Source organism: Phragmites australis, chromosome 15, assembly GCF_958298935.1.
Source record: "Phragmites australis chromosome 15, lpPhrAust1.1, whole genome shotgun sequence".
In the NCBI taxonomy this organism is placed as follows: domain Eukaryota; kingdom Viridiplantae; phylum Streptophyta; class Magnoliopsida; order Poales; family Poaceae; genus Phragmites; species Phragmites australis.
In genome coordinates this window covers 25,565,390-25,586,296 of record NC_084935.1, presented here as the reverse complement: position 1 = coordinate 25,586,296, position 20,907 = coordinate 25,565,390, and the positions used below count along the sequence as shown (strand labels likewise).

Sequence of the window (20,907 nt, the reverse complement as noted above, 5' to 3'; positions counted from 1 at the left end):
TTGAGCCACCAAATAACAAAGATAAAGTCTCAACTTGGATGAGCCACCAAATAATAAAGACAAGGCTTCACTATAAGCCTCTCTTCCGGTCCCTTGCTGCCGTGATCACTGCGGAACTTGAGCTACCAAGGCAAGGGTCTTCGCGTCCCTATACATATGTCTTGCCGCCGCTCCACACCAAGTCGGAGGGTCAACAAGTTTGAGCAACTCCGGCTCAAGTTGTCGGCGAGTCACCAATACTTCGAGGCATCGACGTACCACTTGGTACAATCTAGGGTCACTCCTTGATCCCTTTTTCAAGCTGCAACACCTAGCTACAACTCACTCTAGGCCTATAAGCACTAATCACTCACTAATCTTATGCTTCATTGTCTTAGATGATCACTTTAAGCACTTTGATAGCTTGGATGTTTTCTCAAGTGTCTTTGTATTTCTCTGGACTCCAGCAGCATATCACCTCTTCAAATGACTGAGTTGAGGGGTATTTATAGCCTCAAACCCATCAACTAGCCGTTTTCCTAACGGCTCAAAAAAAAATTAACACCGGATGATCCGGTGAGAATAGTAGTACTAACACCGGATCATCCGGTGAGTACAATATCAGAAACTAGCCATTAGACTCCCACTTACAGTCATCCTAAACATCGGATACTCTAGTGTATTATTCAATTGTATCACCAGACCTTCCGGTGAGTTAACTTCAGCCAAACCGCGCCACTTGTTCTCTGTGTAAAACACTCCAGTGCAAGCCTCCGGTGCACTTCCTCTTCATACCGAAACACCCGACGAGTTAAGCTTCAATCTTCAACTCCTGACACCTTCTCTTCAAGAAATGTTTTGGTGATGATGCTCCGGTGTACCCAATACATGCACTGGACCATCCGGTCACGTGATTTTCATTCTTCAGCACTTGGAATCGCCTTTACAAGAATTACTCCGGTGCTTTATACCCTTCATCACCGGACTATCCGGTCAATGCACAACCTGCAAACTTTTTCTGATAATACTCCGGTGTGCATCTTCTTCATCAATACCGGACTATTCGGCGGCTTCATCTGTTTTGCTCTTTTCTACAGATAAAGCTTCAGTGTGTACACTTTCTTCTACACTGGACTATCTGGTGAGGGCATTTCTCCTACGACTTCTCCAATTCAGTCAATTTTTGTCCCGACTGTGGTGGTTTCTTGATGTATTACATCCATAAGACCTATTAACAGATATTCTTGACAAATATGTTAGTTCCAATGACTATATTATCATTAATCATCAAAATCACAATTGATAGCTTAATAGAGCTATTTTCGCTACAACTCTCTTACCTATTATACCGACACTTCCCTCACCGGTGCTGACGTGATTCTTTATCCCTCGTGTGCGCGAGGGGTGGCGGCGTGAGCCATGGGTCGAAGAGGTGGCGCGAGCTCTGGGTCCGCACGAGGTTTGGGGTTCCAACAGCAGGGTGAGCTCCAGGGGTCACGCACGAGATGCGGGATTCTGGCGGCGCTGTTCGTAGGCTTGAGTACCGCCTAGCCAAAAAATCCCTCCCAGGCCCACCCGAATAGCCACGGTGCCACTCGCGTGTGGACTGCGAGCACACCATGAACGTGCCGGACTCGATGTTGTACATGACCCTCCTCTTGTCGATGGGCTCGATTGTCAGGGATGAGGATAGGGGCTTCCATGCAGATATGATGCCAATCCCAGGTGCAGCTAGATCCAAGGTTCGAAAATTCGTCAAAAACCACTTGATATTCGCAAAAACTGGTCAATTTGATCTGCATCGAATTCTGAATTCGATCTCTTTTCGAATTTAAATTAAAAAATTCAAAAAAATCTAAAAATACTAGAGACAATTCTAAGATCTTCTGTGATTTGGTTTTTTTTTAAATAATTTCATTTGCATCATATTTTATATGGAGGAAGTTTGAAAAAAAGGAAAATACTGAAATGGCCCATATGAATATGATGATTTGGCCCATCACGTTAAGAAAAAGCTTAACATGCAAACACATATTTTTCTTGTGTATGAAGTACCTTAAGAGGATATTTAAAATTTGTTTCACTTCATTTAGAGTTTTATTAGTTTCTCCATGATTTTACAACGTTCACAAGCATAAAGTGAACATGTTAAGAAACAACATTGCAGTTAACTTTTTCATGTCTATAATGATTTTTCCTAAATAAATCATAGTATAAGTAAACTAATAAAAGTGGTTTAACTAATTTTGGTGTGATGGGTTAGTTATGAATTAATCTAGTTGCAACATATTTACACTATCTTGCATGTTACAATAACTATTTCACAAGTTCATGTATTTTTAAAAGACATAGAATCATGTAAGAAGACTAAAAAAAATGGTTTCATGATTTTTGGATTAGTAAAGAATTAACTATGCATTTAACTATGTTTAGCAAATATATTTTTTCATAGAAAATATTCAACTTTTTTATGATTATAAATACTTTTATCATGTAGATAATATTACAAGGAAATTAACAAAATTTGTTTCACTTGATTTGAAGCTTAGATGAATTAGTTATTGATTTTACAAGGTTGAGATATTTTTTGGTTTTTTGCCGAACTTTATTGAAATTCGAGAAATACGCTCGGCAGATCGGAAAATTCAATCGGTTTTTGACTAATTCATACAAAATGTGTTCAATGCGGAAAATGTGATCGCCAAATCGGAGAATTCGCTCGGTTTTTTTTGGAATTCAACAGGTTTTTATATCTGATTTATAAATTTGATCAAGTGAATTTGTCTGAATTCTCGCCGAATTTCGATCGAATTTTCTGGTTTTCATGAATTTTGGAAAAAAGGTGGGTAGCGGTTTTCGATGTCGAAATGAAAGTACTCATTAAACAATTGACCTCAGGCATCACATATATGACCATAACAATTCACTTCAGGCATGAAAGCATGATACATATATGACCACAACAATAAAATAATAAACGTACTCATGAAAGCATGACATATATAATTACTTGATCATTTTACCTATTTTTTCTTGATTACTCAGAGATTGTTTTCTTCATTATGTGATTAGTTTCCTTGTTTAGAGAGGGAATCTTGTATGTAGTTATCTCTTTCCTTGATTAGTTGAAGATTGTTTTCTAATTATGTGATTAGTTTCCTTGTTTAGAGAGAAAATCTCACAGACTGTTATTCCTCTGTACTCCATATATGGCGTTGCTGTCAAATAAATCAACATATTTTTTGGTTTTAGAATATGTGTTTTTCAGTTTCTTAAAAGGTATTTTTTCTATTTTATAACCTGTGTTTTTTGGCTTTCCTATTTTATAATGTTTATTTTCTTATTTAATAATAAGGATTTTCTGGTTACGGGGTGAAAAATTATGCATTTCCCACTTCGACATAAGTTTTCATGTTTTTTCCTAACGCGAACTATTGGGTCGGTCTGGCGAGTTGGATTAGTCCGGGAGCTGGCGCGTGGAATATTATTTAAGGCGCAACACGTTAAATAGCGTGGCCCTATATATATATATGTGTGTGTATATATATTTATATGTATATGGATATATATACATCACCCAGCGCGTTAAATAAATATTTTCTGTTCATCTATTTTCCTATTTCAGAGTTTTCCTATTTTGTAATAGAGATATTGTGATTGTTAGTTTCCTATTTTATAATGTGTGATTTCCTGTTTTGTATTAAGGATTTTATTATTTTTAGTTTTCTTGTTTTATAATGTTTGATTTCCGGTTTTGTAAAAGAGATTTTCTAATTGCGGGCTAATTCGACAATATTGAATTGGCTGGTGCATTAAATACTTATTTAAGGCGTAGCGTGTTATAAATAGCATGCCCCAGCGTGTTATTTAAGGATTTTACTGTTATCATGAAGTTATTACTGCTGAAAAGTCAGATCTGGACAATGTTTTGAGTGGTGGCTGCATTGAAATGATCTTGAGTGCCGATAGTGAACCGAGTAATAGCTCGATTGGTAAAGCCTCTAGTTCAAACTCGGGTGCTGAGAACTGAGTTAGAGAGTTCAGTTCGCAAAAAGTGGGTATTCCTGAGAACTGATTTTAGTATGTTTCATGACCCATCAGGGTTTGGTGCTCCCCTCCTTTGCCAGGAGATGTCTTCTCTCTATTGTCAAGTTTTTTAATGACGATAGAGCAAAGAAGACATATGAAAAGAAATATATTGTTAGTTGAAATTTAAATTGACATATATTAGGATATTTTGCTAAGGATCCATCTCCTTCTCGGCTGTCTGATATATTGCCTTGTCTCAGTCACTTTTTGGAACCATTGAATCTAGATCTAATCATTCAGATCGGCTCCACTTTCTTTAACCAAATCTCCTCCCCTACCTCTCTCTCCTCGTTCTTCTTTTCTCTCAAGCCACACTCGGCGTTGTCATCACCATTGGGAAAAGGGGCACGTGGGCGCCATGTAGCGCACATGTAATGTAATAGGCATGTAATCTAGGTTGTATATTTGATTTATGTTCTCAGTTCGTATGTCTACCTCCTTTCTCGGGTTTGTTTGGCCTCAACCATTGAGTGCACTATGTAGTGCAGATTGACTTGCAACGAGCATCCCAAGTGCAGATCGAGTTGCAACGAGCATCCCATGTGACATGCAATACTTGAAGTGACAGAGAAACCTCCAAAGGATCACATCATAACCAAATCACCTAACGTGTTGATCCCTGGATTTCCCCTAATAGAAGGCGGGATGCGAGGATTCGCAAATGCTGAAGGAGAATTGTTCTATCTAAAAGGGACATTGAACCCCGGAGGATATATAACTTTAGGGTGCGCTACCCACATGCATACATGTTTCATTTATACAAGTCATTATGCATTGTGTCTATTATATTCTAGTGATTTCCGGTTGCATGAGAAATTAACTATACAGCTCCGAAGTGTCCTCTACCAAGTTCTATTATTATTAAATCACCATTTTAAGCTTGAAATTTATTTTCTTGCAATTAATTTCCTAGTTATTAATTTCCAACAATTTATAATTATTTCATTTATATTCCACACCATTATTACCATGTCAATGGAAGAAGAAACATAGAGGCAGTGATTCTTTTACAGGCTCACTAGGAACCCTCTTCGCTTCCTCGAGGGATCGATATTAAACCTAGGGTACTCTCTGGGAGGACAGGCCACATCAAGTGACGTCACCAACAACCATCAACATTCTTGCACTTTATTTATTTCCTATAACTTATTTATTTCTAAAACCAAACCTCGTTTTTGCATGTCAGTGCATCCCTACAATGCAAATCAAGTCACATTTCAGCAGATAGCAAGCTCCCAATGGATTTGGTTGCCTAGGAATACTCCCGGGTGAAAGTACACTACCATGATCCTGCTCACTTGTGAGTCGTCATCTAGTTCAATTAAAAGACCATTGTGTGCACTGAACTGGCGAAAAGATTAGACCGGCAGTTTAAACAGAGAACCGGGCAGTTTTTAGCATTAACTCTCTGAAAACCAGTCAGACCAAGGAGCCATTGAACCAATCAGTTGAGCGGCTCGATGGCCGGTTCGACTTCAATAATTCTGTTTGGGCCAGATGAGCTAGGAGCCAGTTGGCTCAGGGGGCGCCAGGTGGGCTTCGCCTAAATTCCAGGGAAGTAGCAGTGCTAAGATCTGGCTCGATTTTTAGTTAATGCATCAAATGGAAAATCTTCATTCCAAATATATTAACATGATGTCCGGTGAAAACTCACCAATAGAATGTCATGCGCATATTCACATCTATACATACCCATGTTTCCTCTTCTATCTCTGGATACGTGCTTATATAATCGCATGTGCCATTCCATCACAGGATTGTATCTTCATCTACATACTACTCTAAGACCTAAACAGAATAAAACTAGGGGATGGTGAAGCGTAAGTCATCCATGGGTAGGCAAAAGGTCGAGATCAAGCCTATCAAGAGTAAGTAAGCACGTCAGGTATGCTTCTCCAAGCACCCCCAAGGCATGTTCAAGAAGGCTAGCGAGCTCTCCATTCCTTGTGGTGCAATGGTTGGTGCCGTTGTATTCTCCCCTGCTGGTAGGCCCTTCTCCTTTGGTGTTCCCTCTATTTAGGCTATGGTCAATCGCTTCCGTACTTCGGTCACTTCTAAGAGCACGTACATATGTCACTGCTAAGAGGTAGCTACATGAGAGAGAAACTTGTTGGATTCGGTGCCAATCGATACAGCAGCCAAAGCTTATGGCATAAATTGTAGCAGCGATGCAAAAGTTAACCTCGGTGCCAAGCAACGGTGGTTTTAATGACTCAGCTAGAAATAAAAAAAACTGAACATTCAACCATCAACTACGTTTCATCAGATTTCTTTTAGCTGGACACTTTCTACCGGATCTCAGGCTCGACCCTATCTACCGGATCTCAGGCTCGACCCTATCTACCGGATCTCAGGTTGGACGTTTTTAACTGGTAGGTTGTTGCCATGAGCATTACATATATGTAGATATCACAATCAATTCTGTAACACACTCCTCAAATGGATCCTTCCCAACAACGTAGTTTCATGAACATGCTCAATTCTTCAAGCTCCATGGACCACAGCTTCCCATCTTTCGAATTCTCCGTGAATTATCCACCTCCACAACACAATCACAATTTTCCCCCACCCTCTCAATTCCCACAAAACTTCAATGGATTTAGTGCTCCGGAGGGCTATCATCAAGCAAACCAAAGTAATTTCCAAGGTTTCCCACACTAAGGAAGTTCCAGCCAGTTTGCACATCGGATGTTTGGAGCTATTGGAGGCCATTCCTCATCTCCAATTCCACCCACTGGTGTGATAGGCACACAAGATCCACCATCACATGGTCTGGAGGTTCCAGAAACCATCGAAAGTGGCGAGAGCAGTGAAGATGAAGAAAGGAGGAGCACACACAAGAATTGGCCCGAGCAAGACAACATAAGACTGTCGAGTGCTTGGTTGAATAATTCTATAGATCCGATTAGTGGTGCATGAAAGAAAGGGGATTTTTATTGGAAGAAAGTTGCAGAGGATTACAATGATAGCAACCCCATAAAGAGAAGATCAGCTTCGAGTTTGAAGGATCATTGGAGAAAGATGAACAAGAAGGTTGTGCACTTCAATGGAGTGTGGTCTTGACTGAACCTTGTGTAAACAAGTAGTCAGTCAGACGATATATTGATGGACAAAGCCCGAAAGCAATACAAACAAGAAGCCGGACACTACTTCATACTAGACTATGTTTGGAAGGTAGTTCGTGACAAACCCAAATGGAGAAGAACCTATCCAGTGGACAAACATAATGCATCTGGATCAAAGGGGCCTGAAAGCTCTCCTTCCATGCAAGACACGGTTCAGCAGGATGCAAGTGGAGACACTAAGCCTGAAGGAAACAAGACAACGAAACGAAAGGGGAAAGCCAAACAGCAGAGTTCTTTCAGGAACATTCCCGGTGACATGATGCAACAATATTGTGAAGCTCAATCATGTAAATCAGCTACACTGGAGAAAATTGTAGATGCATCTCAAGAGAAGGTCGAAGCAGATTTAATGGACAAGTTTATGAAGTTGATGGTTCAATATACTTCATATTTCAATGACGAACAAATGGACCAACACCATAAGCTTGTTGCTCATTTGGATAAGAAATTATTTTCCTAAGATGAGTATCTTAGGACATACGGTTTAATTAGTTTTCAGATTAAATAAATTTCCCCATTAGCATTCACTCTCCTAGTACTACTTTTACTTCTTATTTAGCTTTATTATTTTTCAATAAACTAAGTTGTAATCCCTTTTCATCAAACTACATGTATTTATTTTTGGTTCTTTCTTGTGGGAGTTCTGAAATTTCTTTGGATGAGTCTTAAGATTCAACAGGAAACCAATTTAAACCAAGAGATGAAAAAATTAATGAACAAATAAACAAATTAGTACCCACAATTACAACCGAGTTGCAACAAATCGAAAAAATTGAGAGACATTGCAGAGCAAGATGACTCTTCTTTGGATGAGTCTTAAGATTCAACAGGAAACCAATTTAAACCAAGAGATGAAAAAATTAATGAACAAATAAACAAATTAGTACCCACAATTACAACCGAGTTGCAACAAATCGAAAAAATTGAGAGACATTGCAGAGCAAGATGACTCTTCTTTGGATGAGTCTTAAGATTCAACAGGAAAACCAATTTAAACCAAGAGATAAAAAAATAATGAAAAAAATAAACAAATTAGTACCCACAATTACAACTGAGTTGCAACAAATCAAAAAAATTAGGAGATATTACAGAGCAAGATGGCTCCCCTCAGGAGCAACATCGAGCTCCCCTCACCTCACGAGCAGCATCGATCTCCCCTCATCGAGATCGCACCTCCCTTGCGCCGCAAGCCTACATGTGTTGGAACAAGGATTTATTTAGAAGAAAAGAGAGAGAGAGAGAGAGAGAGAGAGAGAGAGAGAGAGAGAGAGAGAGAGAGAGAGAGAGGTCACGGGTGTGCTGATGTTGGGACTTGGGAAGAGAGGGGTCATGGGTGTGCTAATGTTGGGACTTGGGATGTTGGAACTAGTCGTGTGGTGCTATCCAGCTCGGCTGGTTTCCATGTGCAGCATGGACATGTATATGTACATATGTGATTTTCTTTTGCAAAGTCCCATCTCAATGATAAAAACAATGCCGTAGTCGATAGAAATAAGAGTTCAGCTTATCTAGTTGTTGTAACAACTCACATCTCTCCCCCATAAATATCTCTGCCATAGTTGTTGTTACAACTCACATATCTCCCCTGTAAATATCTCTGCCAAACAGAGGCGTCGGCGCAAATATTTTTTGCAAACACACCTGCCAAACTCATCTCCTAGCTCTAGCTAATTTTCTATTATGATAATCCAAGTGAAGTGCATTCTATATGTCCCAAGATTCGCAAGCCCGTTTAGATGTTTCAGAAGGTACAACTCCTAACATCAACCCATTGTCTAGCATCAACCTTCACGATCTTGTCCTAGAAGAAATAGTTGATCCAGTTGAAGAGAAGATTTCGGATGAAGTCGAGGCTGAAATTCTTCATCAATTGGCTGGAGGATCCACGCATCAGCAAAGTCATAGACGTCGAAGGTATATCGAGAGAAGTAGGGAACAAGCCCATGAGCGTCTCATGTCTGATTACTTCTGTGACAATCCAGAGTATACCAATGAGCAGTTCCATCGAAGGTTCCATATGAGAAGGCCTGTATTTGAGCATATTGTGCACACACTCAGTAGTTGGAGCCCATATTTTTGCCAATCAAGAGATGCAACAAATAGGCAAAGCCTGTCACCTTGGCAGAAGTGCACAGTGGCAATGCGTATGTTGGCATATGCAGCTTCAGCAGATTATATTGAGCTTGCGGGTTTGTTGTAGCACTGCAATAAAGTGCTTGGTCCTATTTGTTCGGGGTGTGAAGGAGAACTTCGGTGCACGATATCTTAGAAAGCCAACTCCTGAAGATATTCAAGGATTACTAAAAATAAATGAGACATGTGGATTTCCAAGTATGTTGGGAAGTATTGATTGTATGTACTGGGAGTGGAAAAATTGTCCGGTTGCATGGCAAGGCCAATACACTCGTGGTGACATAGATTGCCCCACTGTCATGCTTGAAGCAGTTGCGTCACGGGACCTTCGGATATGGTATGTTTATTTTGGTGTTGCTGGTTCTAACAATGATATAAATATGTTAAACCAATCACCGCTATTCACTAAGGTGTTGCAAGGAATAGCTCCTCCTGTTAACTTCACTGTCAATGGGACGGAATATGATATGGGATACTATCTAGCTGATAGAATATATCCCAAGTGGGCTACTTTCGTCAAAACTGTCTCCCTACCTCACATTGATAAGCACAGGTTGTTTGCGAAGAAGCAAGAAGAAGCAAGAAAAGATTTCGAGCGGACATTTGGAGTACTACAATCTCGTTTTGCTATTTTGCGATGCCCAGCTCGTTTTTGGTACACAACATGTCTATCCGATATCATGTATGCTTGCATCATATTACATATTATGATAGTTGAGGATGAGAGAGATACATATAGCATCTATGAGGATATGGACTTTGATAAATTATTTGATTACGATGAAGAGAATACAGAGGAAATCTCAGGTTTGAATCATGGGCCAATTCAAGGATTCACCAAGGTGCTTGAAGCAAACGCTGCAATCCACGATCGATCGGTACATCATCAATTGAAGAGGGATTTAATAGAGCATATAAGGCAGAAGTATCCACGTGAGCCTATTGAATACTTTTATTTCTACTTAAGTTGTAGTTTAGTCACATTCCAAGTTATTCTCTTCATGTAAAACCAGATTAATATTTCTTCTCTATTTTGTAGTATCATGGAAATATATATTATCATTATATGGATTTATATATAAATTAGAATTTAAAAAACTAATAATGCTTTAGCTACCATGAATAAGTGCTAAGTGATACAACACAAGTAGCTAAGGAAGATATGAAGCTCGATAACTACCCTTAGCACCTAATAGAGAGGGGTAACGGATGCACATGCTCTAATGTCCCTACTACGAGTGATGGGAGCTATGATAGTAGTGGGGTGATAGATACAGTGCATAGTTCGAATATAGAGTATGCAAAGTGGGAACAATTGATGGAGGCTGAGGTGAAGGGGAAGGAAAGAGTGACAGAGAAAATTGAGCGAGAGATGGGTGGACGTGTGATGCATAGGTGTACTGCTAATGTCGATGCGTTGGGGCTTGATGAGCTGCAAGAGTTCTGCAAGGAGCTTGAAGCAATACAAGATCTGTTTGATGGGGCACGTCACACCCATATCTATCATTCCTCCAAATTCCAGATCTGAACTTCTTGATGGGGTTGAAGTCAATAACTCCTTGCTCAGCGGTGTCCATGGGTTGGTGGCTCAGTGAATTGCCCCAACAGTCGATTTGATGGGTGATGGATACAAAGTAGAATAGGTCAAAAGTATAATATATCAGACATGTAGAAATGTATCTTCTATTCTTATGCTGGATGCCTGGATGTATGTCACCCAGATATATCTAGGGCATGTTGTTAAGATGCATCAACGAGATTTTACAATTGGATCTTAATCTATAGAACTTTATTCATGCTATTACAGTGTTGGTTTCATATGACGAGTCCTGCGACATGATATTGCACTTTTTTTCAAAATGAGTAGCAAATGTTCAAGGATGTTGCAATGTTTGAATGGATCTAGACAGCATCTATGACAACTTTATGCCTTACATGTGTCTTGCTATACTTAACAGGACAAAAAACCATTTGGAATATATCTTATAGACTAACCCTACGCCCAACTCATCTGCGCCCTTAGCATGGCCTGAAAACCTTGCGCTGTCCCCGTTGAATGGTGACAATTTCCGTAGCATGAATGGATCACCAGCAAAATTTTGGCTCTTGGCTTTCCATTGATTAGAAGAAGCTAATCTTAAGAAGATATCGGATAGCGGAAACACACAATAACATCAAAGAAGAGATAGATTGCCTTTTCATGGTTAAACGAGATAATTGAAATTTCATCCATTCAAACTTCAGAGTATATCAAGAGAAATTCCATGGTGAGTAACAACCATTTAGTTATCCTCAAACTCAATGGTTTGGTGCTCTGCTGATACAAGTGAACAGCATATCTCACGCACTTAGGTGCCAAGATCATAGTCTCAATTCACAATATCAACTTGAATCATGCACACACTGACAACAAAAAATCAGAGCGACATCATACAATTCTGATTTGTCAAAAATGACTTGATTCGACAATACATTTTTTATAGTATCGATGCAATCCCTATAAAAACAATTGAAGCAATAAAAAACCAGAAAAAAAGAGTGGACAGGAAGGCCTTCTCCTGTCAGCAAATAAATCTTGTGCATGATCTGTTAGCTAGTTAGTTTGGTGTTCGGTTGCATTGGTCTAGAGGCATGCACAAGCTCATGACATATGTGGATGCCATGCGTGCGATGTAGGGCGTGGCGAGAATAGCTCGAGGCGTCCGAGTCTTGCGCCATGAACGGGACGCACATTGCGCGGGTCGTGGGGATGGATACGGCTGAGGCCCGGTGTGAGAAGCGCTCATGTGCTCTTTCATTCGGTTGGAAAAATTGGCAAAATAAATAGAGAAGAAGAACCCTTGAAAAGCTGTAGTTTTAAGGTAGCACCAATTTCTCAGTGTTCACGTGTGTTCGTTCTTAGATTCTCAGCGATGATCGTTGACCGAGAAACCTAACAATTGGCACCAGAGCTCGGTTCCAGTCCTGGACCCGTGATTGTGCACTTGAGGGCGTGTTCATGCCTCGAGGACACACGCACTCGCCGTGCCGGCGGTTGGCGTCACCGCTAGCACGCTCCCCTCCTAAGGGTTCCAGTGGCCGCGCCTCGTGCAACAGCGGGAGCGACCGTGGGTTGGTAATACACCGCATGGTCAAGGAGGCAGGCGGCTCGATGAACTACCCACTACTAAACAAGACAAATTACAATGACTAGTCCCTAATGATGAAGCTGAAGCTTCAAGCGCGGTGCCTCTAGAACGCCGTCGATCCAGGTGGTGTCGAGTTCCATGAGGACCGAATGGCACTGGAGGCTATTTGCAGCGCGGTGCCGCTCGAGATGATCTCCTCATTAGCGACCAAATCGTCGACCAAGGAGGCATGGGAGAGCATCAAGACAATGCGGATTGGCGACGATCGGATCAACAAGTCCAGCGCACAGAAGCTCCGGCGTGAGTACAAGACAATCTCGTTTTGTGATGATGAAATAGTGGAATACTTCTTCATGCACCTCACTAGCATGGTCAATCAGTTGGCCATCCTAGGTGACCCCGAGCCTGATTAGGAGGTCATTGAGAAGTACCTGCGTGTCGCTCCTCCCAGGTTCAGCCAGGTCATTCTTGCAATTGAAACCTTACTTGACACATCTATGTTGATGGTGGAGGAGGTGACCGGGAGATTGAAGGCGGCTGAGGACAGGTGCGAGCTGCCACCTCCGACTTCCTCGAGCGGTGGTGGCAAGCTCTACCTCACCGAGGAGGAGTGGCTTGAATGGTACAAGAAGAAAGGGCAGGAGGCAGGCCGTGGTGGCGGTAGCTCCAGCAGCCATGGCAAGTGATGCGGCGGAAAGGGGTGAGGATGTCGCGGCAAAAAGGGGCGGGTCGAGCTCTGGGCCAGGCTGCAATGGCGACAGATGTCGCAACTGTGGCAAGATTAGCCACTAGGCCAAGGAATGCCGTAGTAAGCCCAAGGAAGAGGACCATTCCCATGTGGCCCAGGGCGATGAGCCTACTTTACTCTTGCTGTAGGGCGGCGTTGACTCCACCACCACAATTCTATCGCCTTCCCACTGATCCCCACCTCATGGGTAGAGTGGCGAATCCAGCTACGCTGCAGCGTGCCCGGCCCTGTCGATGGTCGCCCACGCTGCATCTGTGATGCCATCACCGCATCCACCACGCGACACATTCGAGCTGGTGGAGGAAAAGGTCTTCACGGCACTCAACGACATGGAGGAGTGGGATCCCTAGCGATGGGTCGTGGACACCGGGGCCACCAATCACATGACTGGGTCTTGAGCGGCCTTCTCATATCTCAATGCGGGCATCACTGGCTCGGTGCGATTCGGTGACGGCTCCATCGTCTGGATCGAGGGATGAGGCATGGTGTTGTTCGCATGCAAAAATAGCGAGCAATGCACCCTCGCCAATGCCTACTTCATCCCGTGCCTCACCGCCAACATCATTAGCTTCGGGCAGCTGGATGAGCACGACTACCAGATCCTGATAGAGGACGGAGTGATGCGGATCAGGGACGAGCAACGACGGCTGCATGCTAAGTTGCACCGTAGCCCTGGCCAGCTCTACGTGCTCGACATCGACATTGCATGGCCGGTCTGCCTGACAGCACGTGCTGGCAAGGATGCGTGGCGCTGGCACGCCCGCTTCAGGCACATCAACTTCGTCGCGTTGCGCAAGATGGGACGTGAAGGCATCGTGCGTGGGCTGCCAGTGCTGTCGTAGGTTGAATTGGTGTGCGAGGCGTGCCTCACAGGCAAGCATCGATGCATGCCCTTCCTGTAGTTTCTTTAGATTCACTTTAGTTCAACTTAATTAACTAACTAGTCATGCCCATCTCTACCTCTCCGCTCCTAAGTTAAGTTGTTTGCTTCCTTACTGTAGTTTTTGTTTTGTAAAATGAAGGATATATAGTAGAGGAGCATATAAATGCAAACGATTGGCGATGTGCATGCATAGCTATCTGACTTTTTCATTGTTGGGATATGGTGACATAGCCATGACTTGTCTTCAGGCCAGAGCACACTTGTTCTTTTTTTGAAGAACGTGTCAGTGCACATTTGTTCTTTAAAGAAGCAAATTCTATAGGACCCTGTTCAGGAAGATCCTCATGAGATTCCATTCATGTTATCCATCCCGTGATCTAATGGCTAGGCTGAAGAAAAGAGAGGGAGAGTTAACATGTGTCATCACAGAGGAGAGGATCTTTCGTAGGACAGGATCTTATAGAATTTGTTTCTCACATTCAATAGCAATATGTTGTCCGAACAAAGAGCTAGAGGGGTATTGGAAAAGGTAAACTGAGAGGCTAACTTGGCATCCTAGTTCGTTTGCCACGAGGTGAGATTTGGGCCTAGAATGCACCACTTAAACAAGATCAATGGCATATACGAGCAACTCTCAAGCTGCACAACCTGGTAGAAATTTGTTGGTGCAATTTAGTCTGGAAATTAAGTGTGGCTGTGCAGGTCTTCGTCCATTGTTCCCTCTCTGCAACAATATGTTTTTGCACCTTTGTAGTACTGTATAGAAACGCCACCAGATCGTTTATGCCTTCACTTTGGATCCGATTCCGTTCTCTACGCGCATTCAGAAGCGTAACATACACAGCTCGCATTAGCTGCTGCCGATCCATTCTTTTCACGACGCAACTTTTGCTACTTCATACGCAACTTTGTGACATGGATGGAGAGAAGAAAAAAGATGAAAATGTCATGCTGGTCTCATACAGTGGTGGACCTAGGAATTTGTGGTGGATTCAAGAATTTTAACTTACAGGAGTAAACTTTTACCTTAAAAATTAAAAGAGCATGACGCACTCGATGTTCCATACAACTAATTATTCAAATCATATTCAGTTTTACAGGGACTACGTAAAACTACTAAAAATATAGAACATGATATAAAGACAATAAATTTTACTAATATAGGCTCACAATGCTTAAACCACTCATAAGATGTCCCTAAAACTTCAGAGAATCCAGCAGGAACCTTACAAGAATAAGAATATATTCAGATATGTTAGTCACAAGTAGTGCCTACAACAAACAAGATAATATAAGGAATCAAGCATTCTTATGAACGAAGAACAAAGCAAAAAGACAATCATTGAAAGAAGCAACTCCCCAAGTTGATGGTCTAGAGACAAGAGGATTCAAGAACCTATCAAATACATGAGTATATGAGCGTTTATGCCTCTAGCAACAAGAAGAACAACTTTCTAAGGTTGAAAAATCGCAAACTTGCTAAGGTGCAGTAATAGCATCTCTCAGGAACTCGACTGCCAGTCACTCTAGGCTCTCTCACAGATGCCCTCATCTTAGGCTGTGGAGTTCTCTTGGGTGTGGGTTTCTTCTTTATAGGTTGAGGTGTAGGCTTGTTCTTTTCTATCATGGATTGTGAGGTATTGATCTTGGCTTTCTCCGACTCTAGAGTAGTGGGTGGGATGAATATAATCTTGCCAGAACTGGTATAAGCAACTCTCTCAAAGACCAAACTCAAAACTAACATAGCCTTATCAGCACAAATCTTGGTCTTAGTCAAGATCAAATCCATTTTACCCTTACCTTCTGAGCACTTCTCCACAAGAGAAAGTAGGTACTCATTCTCAACCATAAGCTTTCCAACTTGCCCTCTAACCCAGTTAAGCTTATCCTTAAGGATCATGCAGGTGAGATACTTAGGCTGCATATCCGTAGAACCCTCAGCACTCTCCAATCTAGACTCTAGCTCTTTTATGCGCTTGTCTTTTACTTCAGCATCCTTTGAAAGCAAAAGACAATTCTTACAAGTGCCTAAGAGAGTAGATCTAAACTCCTCAAGGAGCTTCTTCTCGGTAGTATCAAGCCGACTGGCGACTTGATCATGCACAATTTGAAACCCGGCAAGCTCACTCATGACAACCAAGCAACTCTCACAACCCTCATCCTCAACCTTGGTCCTACATCTAAGCAACTCAAGCTTAGAAGAAACAAACTCATACTTAGGTTTAAGCTCCTTTAACTCACGCATAGCTTTCTTAAGTAACCTATCCTAGCTAACGAGAGCATCATTGAAGATATCGACTTGGATGGAAAGCTGGTCGTAGGAAGGTAATACCTCAGAGAGATCAAGCTCGAGGTCGCTATCATTATTGTCGCCTACCATGAAGCAGAGGCTGGTGAAGTCCTTAGCTTTTTTCTTATTCGTCACTTGCAGTTCCTCCTCCTTCGAGCTCTCCTCCTCGCTTAATAAGGTGTCGATGTTGCTGAGAGCTGCCACGAACACCCTAGAAGCCGCATTGGCTGCCTTCTTGATCATCTTATCATGATTCTTCTTGAAAAAGGGCTTCTTATTCTTCTTCTTGTACTTGTTGTAGTCGTGGTCGATGTCCTCCCTCTTCTTGAGCTTAGCGTAGTCCGCCTTGAAGTGAGTGGTATCACCACACTTAAAACAAGCACGGGAGCCCCCTCTCCTCCGGTCTCTCGTATTGTTGTAGAAGCGGGTGAACTTCTTCACGATAAGAACAAGGTCCTCATCATCCAGTGCATCCACCTGCTCCTCTGTGATAGAAACCAAGGAAGATAAAGCAAAACCACTGGTGAGGTGTTAGTACAAGAAAAGCTAGCTCCGGCTTGATTTCCACCATTTGGTCCAGACACAATGCCATGTTCTGAGAAAGAGGGTTTTTGAGGCCAATCCAAGCCGCCTTGGCTATCTCGATGGACTTGAGCTTGTTGAAGAGTTCATTACAAGTTAACGTGTCGTAGCTTGGTAACTCTTCAATGCTCGAGATATTCACTTCCCATATGCTACGGTCAAGAGCATAGAGAATCTTGATCGCCTCCTCATGGTCAGAGTAGGGCAAAACACTAATGGATCTAAGGTTGCTCATAATTCCATCAAAATAAGCAAACATAGCATCCAAAAATTTACCAGGCCCTTGCACAAATATTTGGTATTCTTGGTTATAAGTGCTTTGGCGTCTGACCTTAATCTGATTAGTGCCTTCATGGAAGCGACTTAGAGTAGTCCAGATTTCTCGGGCAGTACGGAGGTGCTGAACCCTGTCAAACTCATTCTGACTCAAGCTAGTGAACAAAATATTTTTGGCCTTATTGCTGGCCTTATACTGTTCGATTTGAACCTGAGTCGTATGAGCGGCAGGGATATTGTAGTTGGAACCAACTACTTCCCATATTGCACTTTCTTGGCTTAGAAGATAAGCCTCCATGTGCACCTTCTAGTATGAAAAATCTCGACCATTAAAGAACGAAATTTTTTTCACTTCTCTCCATTGTCTTATAAGGATCACAAAGCCATTTAAGATCAACAACTGATCAAACCAACTCTAATATCAATTGTAGGAGCGAGAATGACGACTAGAGGGGGGGGGGTGAATAGACGTCTTACAAATTTCTTGCGAAATAGATGGCCTACTCCTTATTCATCCAACACTCCTCAAAACGCACAAATAAAACATAAACTTTAGAGAGACAAAACGAGAAAGACAGTTCCAAGGCAACATGACTCCACGGATGGAATATGAACCGTATGCTCTATTCAAGACCATTCCTGTGTCTTTGAGCACAAAAGCTTGAAACTTGAACGAAGAACAAAGCAAAAAGACAGTCACTGAAAGAAATAACTCTCCAAGTTGATGGTCTAGAGATAAGGGGATTCATGACCCTCTCAAATACATGAGTATATAAAAGTTTATGTCTCTAGCAGTAAGAAGAACTACTTCCTAAGGTTAAAAAAAATTACAACTCAAATGTAAAAACGAAAATCAACAAGAAAATCATAACCGAAAAAGAAAAACTTGCAAACTTGTAGGGGAACCAATAGAGAGAGACTAGAAGGAGGAGAATTCAAACATATGCAAAAACATAAACTTTATTATTCAAAGATGTTAGCTCTATTTTAGACGGATTACAAGGATTTTTCTCTTAAAAACTCTCACCTATTACATAAGCTAAGCACTCATCTTCATCTCCACTAAAACCCTAGCACTATGCTTTCAAATAGGTAGCACAAGAGGCTCAAGTGGCTAGTTCAAACTATCCCATAGCCCTACCCCTTTATTTGTAGTCCTAGAAAACTTGACCCCTAAGTTTCCTAACTTGTTACCAAAATATCTCTTTCTTGTAGTATACTTCTACCTACCATCGAGGGTATTTTAGTCCATTTCTTGCTCTGTCCATCGAACGGCCGCGACGCCTTCATGACTTAGCTTCGTCTCAACGCAAGCTTCATAATTATGCCACATACTTCTCCAATCTTCACATGATTTTAAGGTCCAATCGTGAAATCCTATGCACACTTCTCAAAGCGTGTCTCACCACTTACTTACACCTTAAGCATGCGCTCTGATGTCGACACATGTATTTCGTCTTGCGATCTTGATCACCGGCAAGTCTCTCCCGTTCTTGATCCCTCGGGCCGCCTTGTCACTTACACTAGCATCCTATTCGCTTGACTTTGTCAACACGCCGTCTCTATCTACCTTCCATATTTTGCTTTACCTCTATGTGTTTAGCTAGGATCACATTTGACTCTGCCCGGCCTCTTTGATCGTCAACACCAAGCACTCCGCTTGGCCCCAATCATCCAACCGTTGACCGTCAAGTTGCATCCATCACCTGTACACCATGAGACAAACAAACACATATCTCTAACTTCAATTCTAGTTAGTCCATAATCAATATACTCAAATGAAATCCTAAATCAATTCAAATCACATCAAAGCTCATGCAAAATCGAAGATCATTAAACCAAATAAATACCAATGTTAATCACTCATCACAAGTAAATCAAGACACATTTCAACTTAGTTTCAAAAAATAATACTCATCCCTCAATGCTCATCACATATAACTAGAATTCTAGATTAGACGATCAGTATTGCACTATGCCGATTATGATTTGGGGGAACTTACAATTCCGACGTCGATGGGGGAGGATAGGACATTAGGCGTAGGGGATCGGGCGGTATTGAGCAGTGCAGTGTCTGAGCATCTATCCACCGCCGTCGGGCAATCGGTGGCTCCACGTCGTGCCAGCGTCACCTACTCAGGACTCGGGCGGACATGATCACGGCCTCACGGGAGTCATGCCCTCATCGCCTCACGGGAGGATGGGCACCAGCATGCCGTGCCGCGCCGCCACCTACTAACTGTTGTCCAACTCTGTCTCGGGAGCATGTTGTAGCTACACATGGACCGCTTGAGAGTCAGTAAGCAAATCGGCCTCACGTCGAGAGCATGCTGCAGTGTAGACCGCTCGGGAAGCAAAAGGTTAGACACCTAAAACCCACGAGAGATAAACTGAGCCAAGACAATAGATAAGGTACTCTCTAGGTTCATCCCTGAGAGCTGGGACAGCCGCCCCTCCTTGCCCATAGGGTGGATCCGCCCTCGGTCTCATATCCCCCTTGTTTGCTGCGTCTCGAGTTGGTACCGGTAGAGACGGAAGAGCAGAGTTGCTTCCCTGATCTGCTAGAGCAAAGTGGTTTAGGTATCCAGCAATCGTCAACCGTCTCAACTGCTCCACTACAGGGACGCGTACGTGCATGACATGATTACCCCTGCCTCGGTGGTCTGGTCACAACATTCCTGTGATACTAGCTACTTAGTACTTACACAGCACTACAGCAGGTAGTACCAATTTTCAATGGTATCAGGAACCTACATTTGCACATTATATACTTAGCCTAAAATCGCTCAACTCCATGATTTGCGCATACCGGAAAAAAGCACACGTGAGTTGTTAGATGCTGATCTAGTGGTTGAAAGAGGTGATTGAAAGGTAAACAGATTCCAACCACATGAAAATTAGCAAACCTGAAGAGAGAAAGATCATCAATCCATATAAACAAAACCAAAAGCGCTGCAACCTTGTTTGCGAATTCCTGGATGGAGCTGCCAACTGAGCCATTAGGGTTTTTTGGTGCAACCTATTCACCTGGCTTTAAGTTTTAGGACAAAAATACAAAATTAGACAACATATACGACTGTATTTACCGAAATAGACAACATATCGTCGTATTTATAATTTTTAGCATTCGTATTCGACACCTCGTTTACCGAAAATTGACTTTCGGTACACCATACACAAAAAAGTCAATTTTCGGTACAGTGCCATATTCGGCACACCGTGTACCGAATATGGTATTTTCGGTGTATGATGTACCGAAAGTCAATTTTTGGTAAATGATGTGCCGAATGCGAATGCTAAAATTGTAAATACGACGATATGTTATCTATTTCGGTAAATACGATCGTGTATGATGTCTAATTTTGTATTTTTGCCAAGTTTTAGATTTAGTATGGGTGTTTGTATTTTTTTAATTAAATTTTGAGAAGTATACTCACACGTGAGTGTGTTCGGTAATTAAAATGTATATCCATGTTACATATTATTATCTCTCTAATCTTATTTAGACGTGTTATAAGATACACCTATACAGTGTATGGATATATATGTCCGACTTAAACGAATACATGCTCGTGTCTTACTCATTCATGCCAAGTTGCCAACCGTAGCACCACCAGCATGCCGGGAATAATGTCCGCGCCGTCGCTGACGTGCCCGGCCGATTCGGCCTCACC

The 20,907-nt window shown here is 42.1% G+C and overlaps 1 pseudogene; it reads left to right on the top strand.

The window, feature by feature from the left end:
• Positions 1-9,210: 9,210 nt before the first annotated feature.
• Positions 9,211-13,140, top strand: LOC133892237 (uncharacterized; annotated as a pseudogene).
• Positions 13,141-20,907: the final 7,767 nt, after the last annotated feature.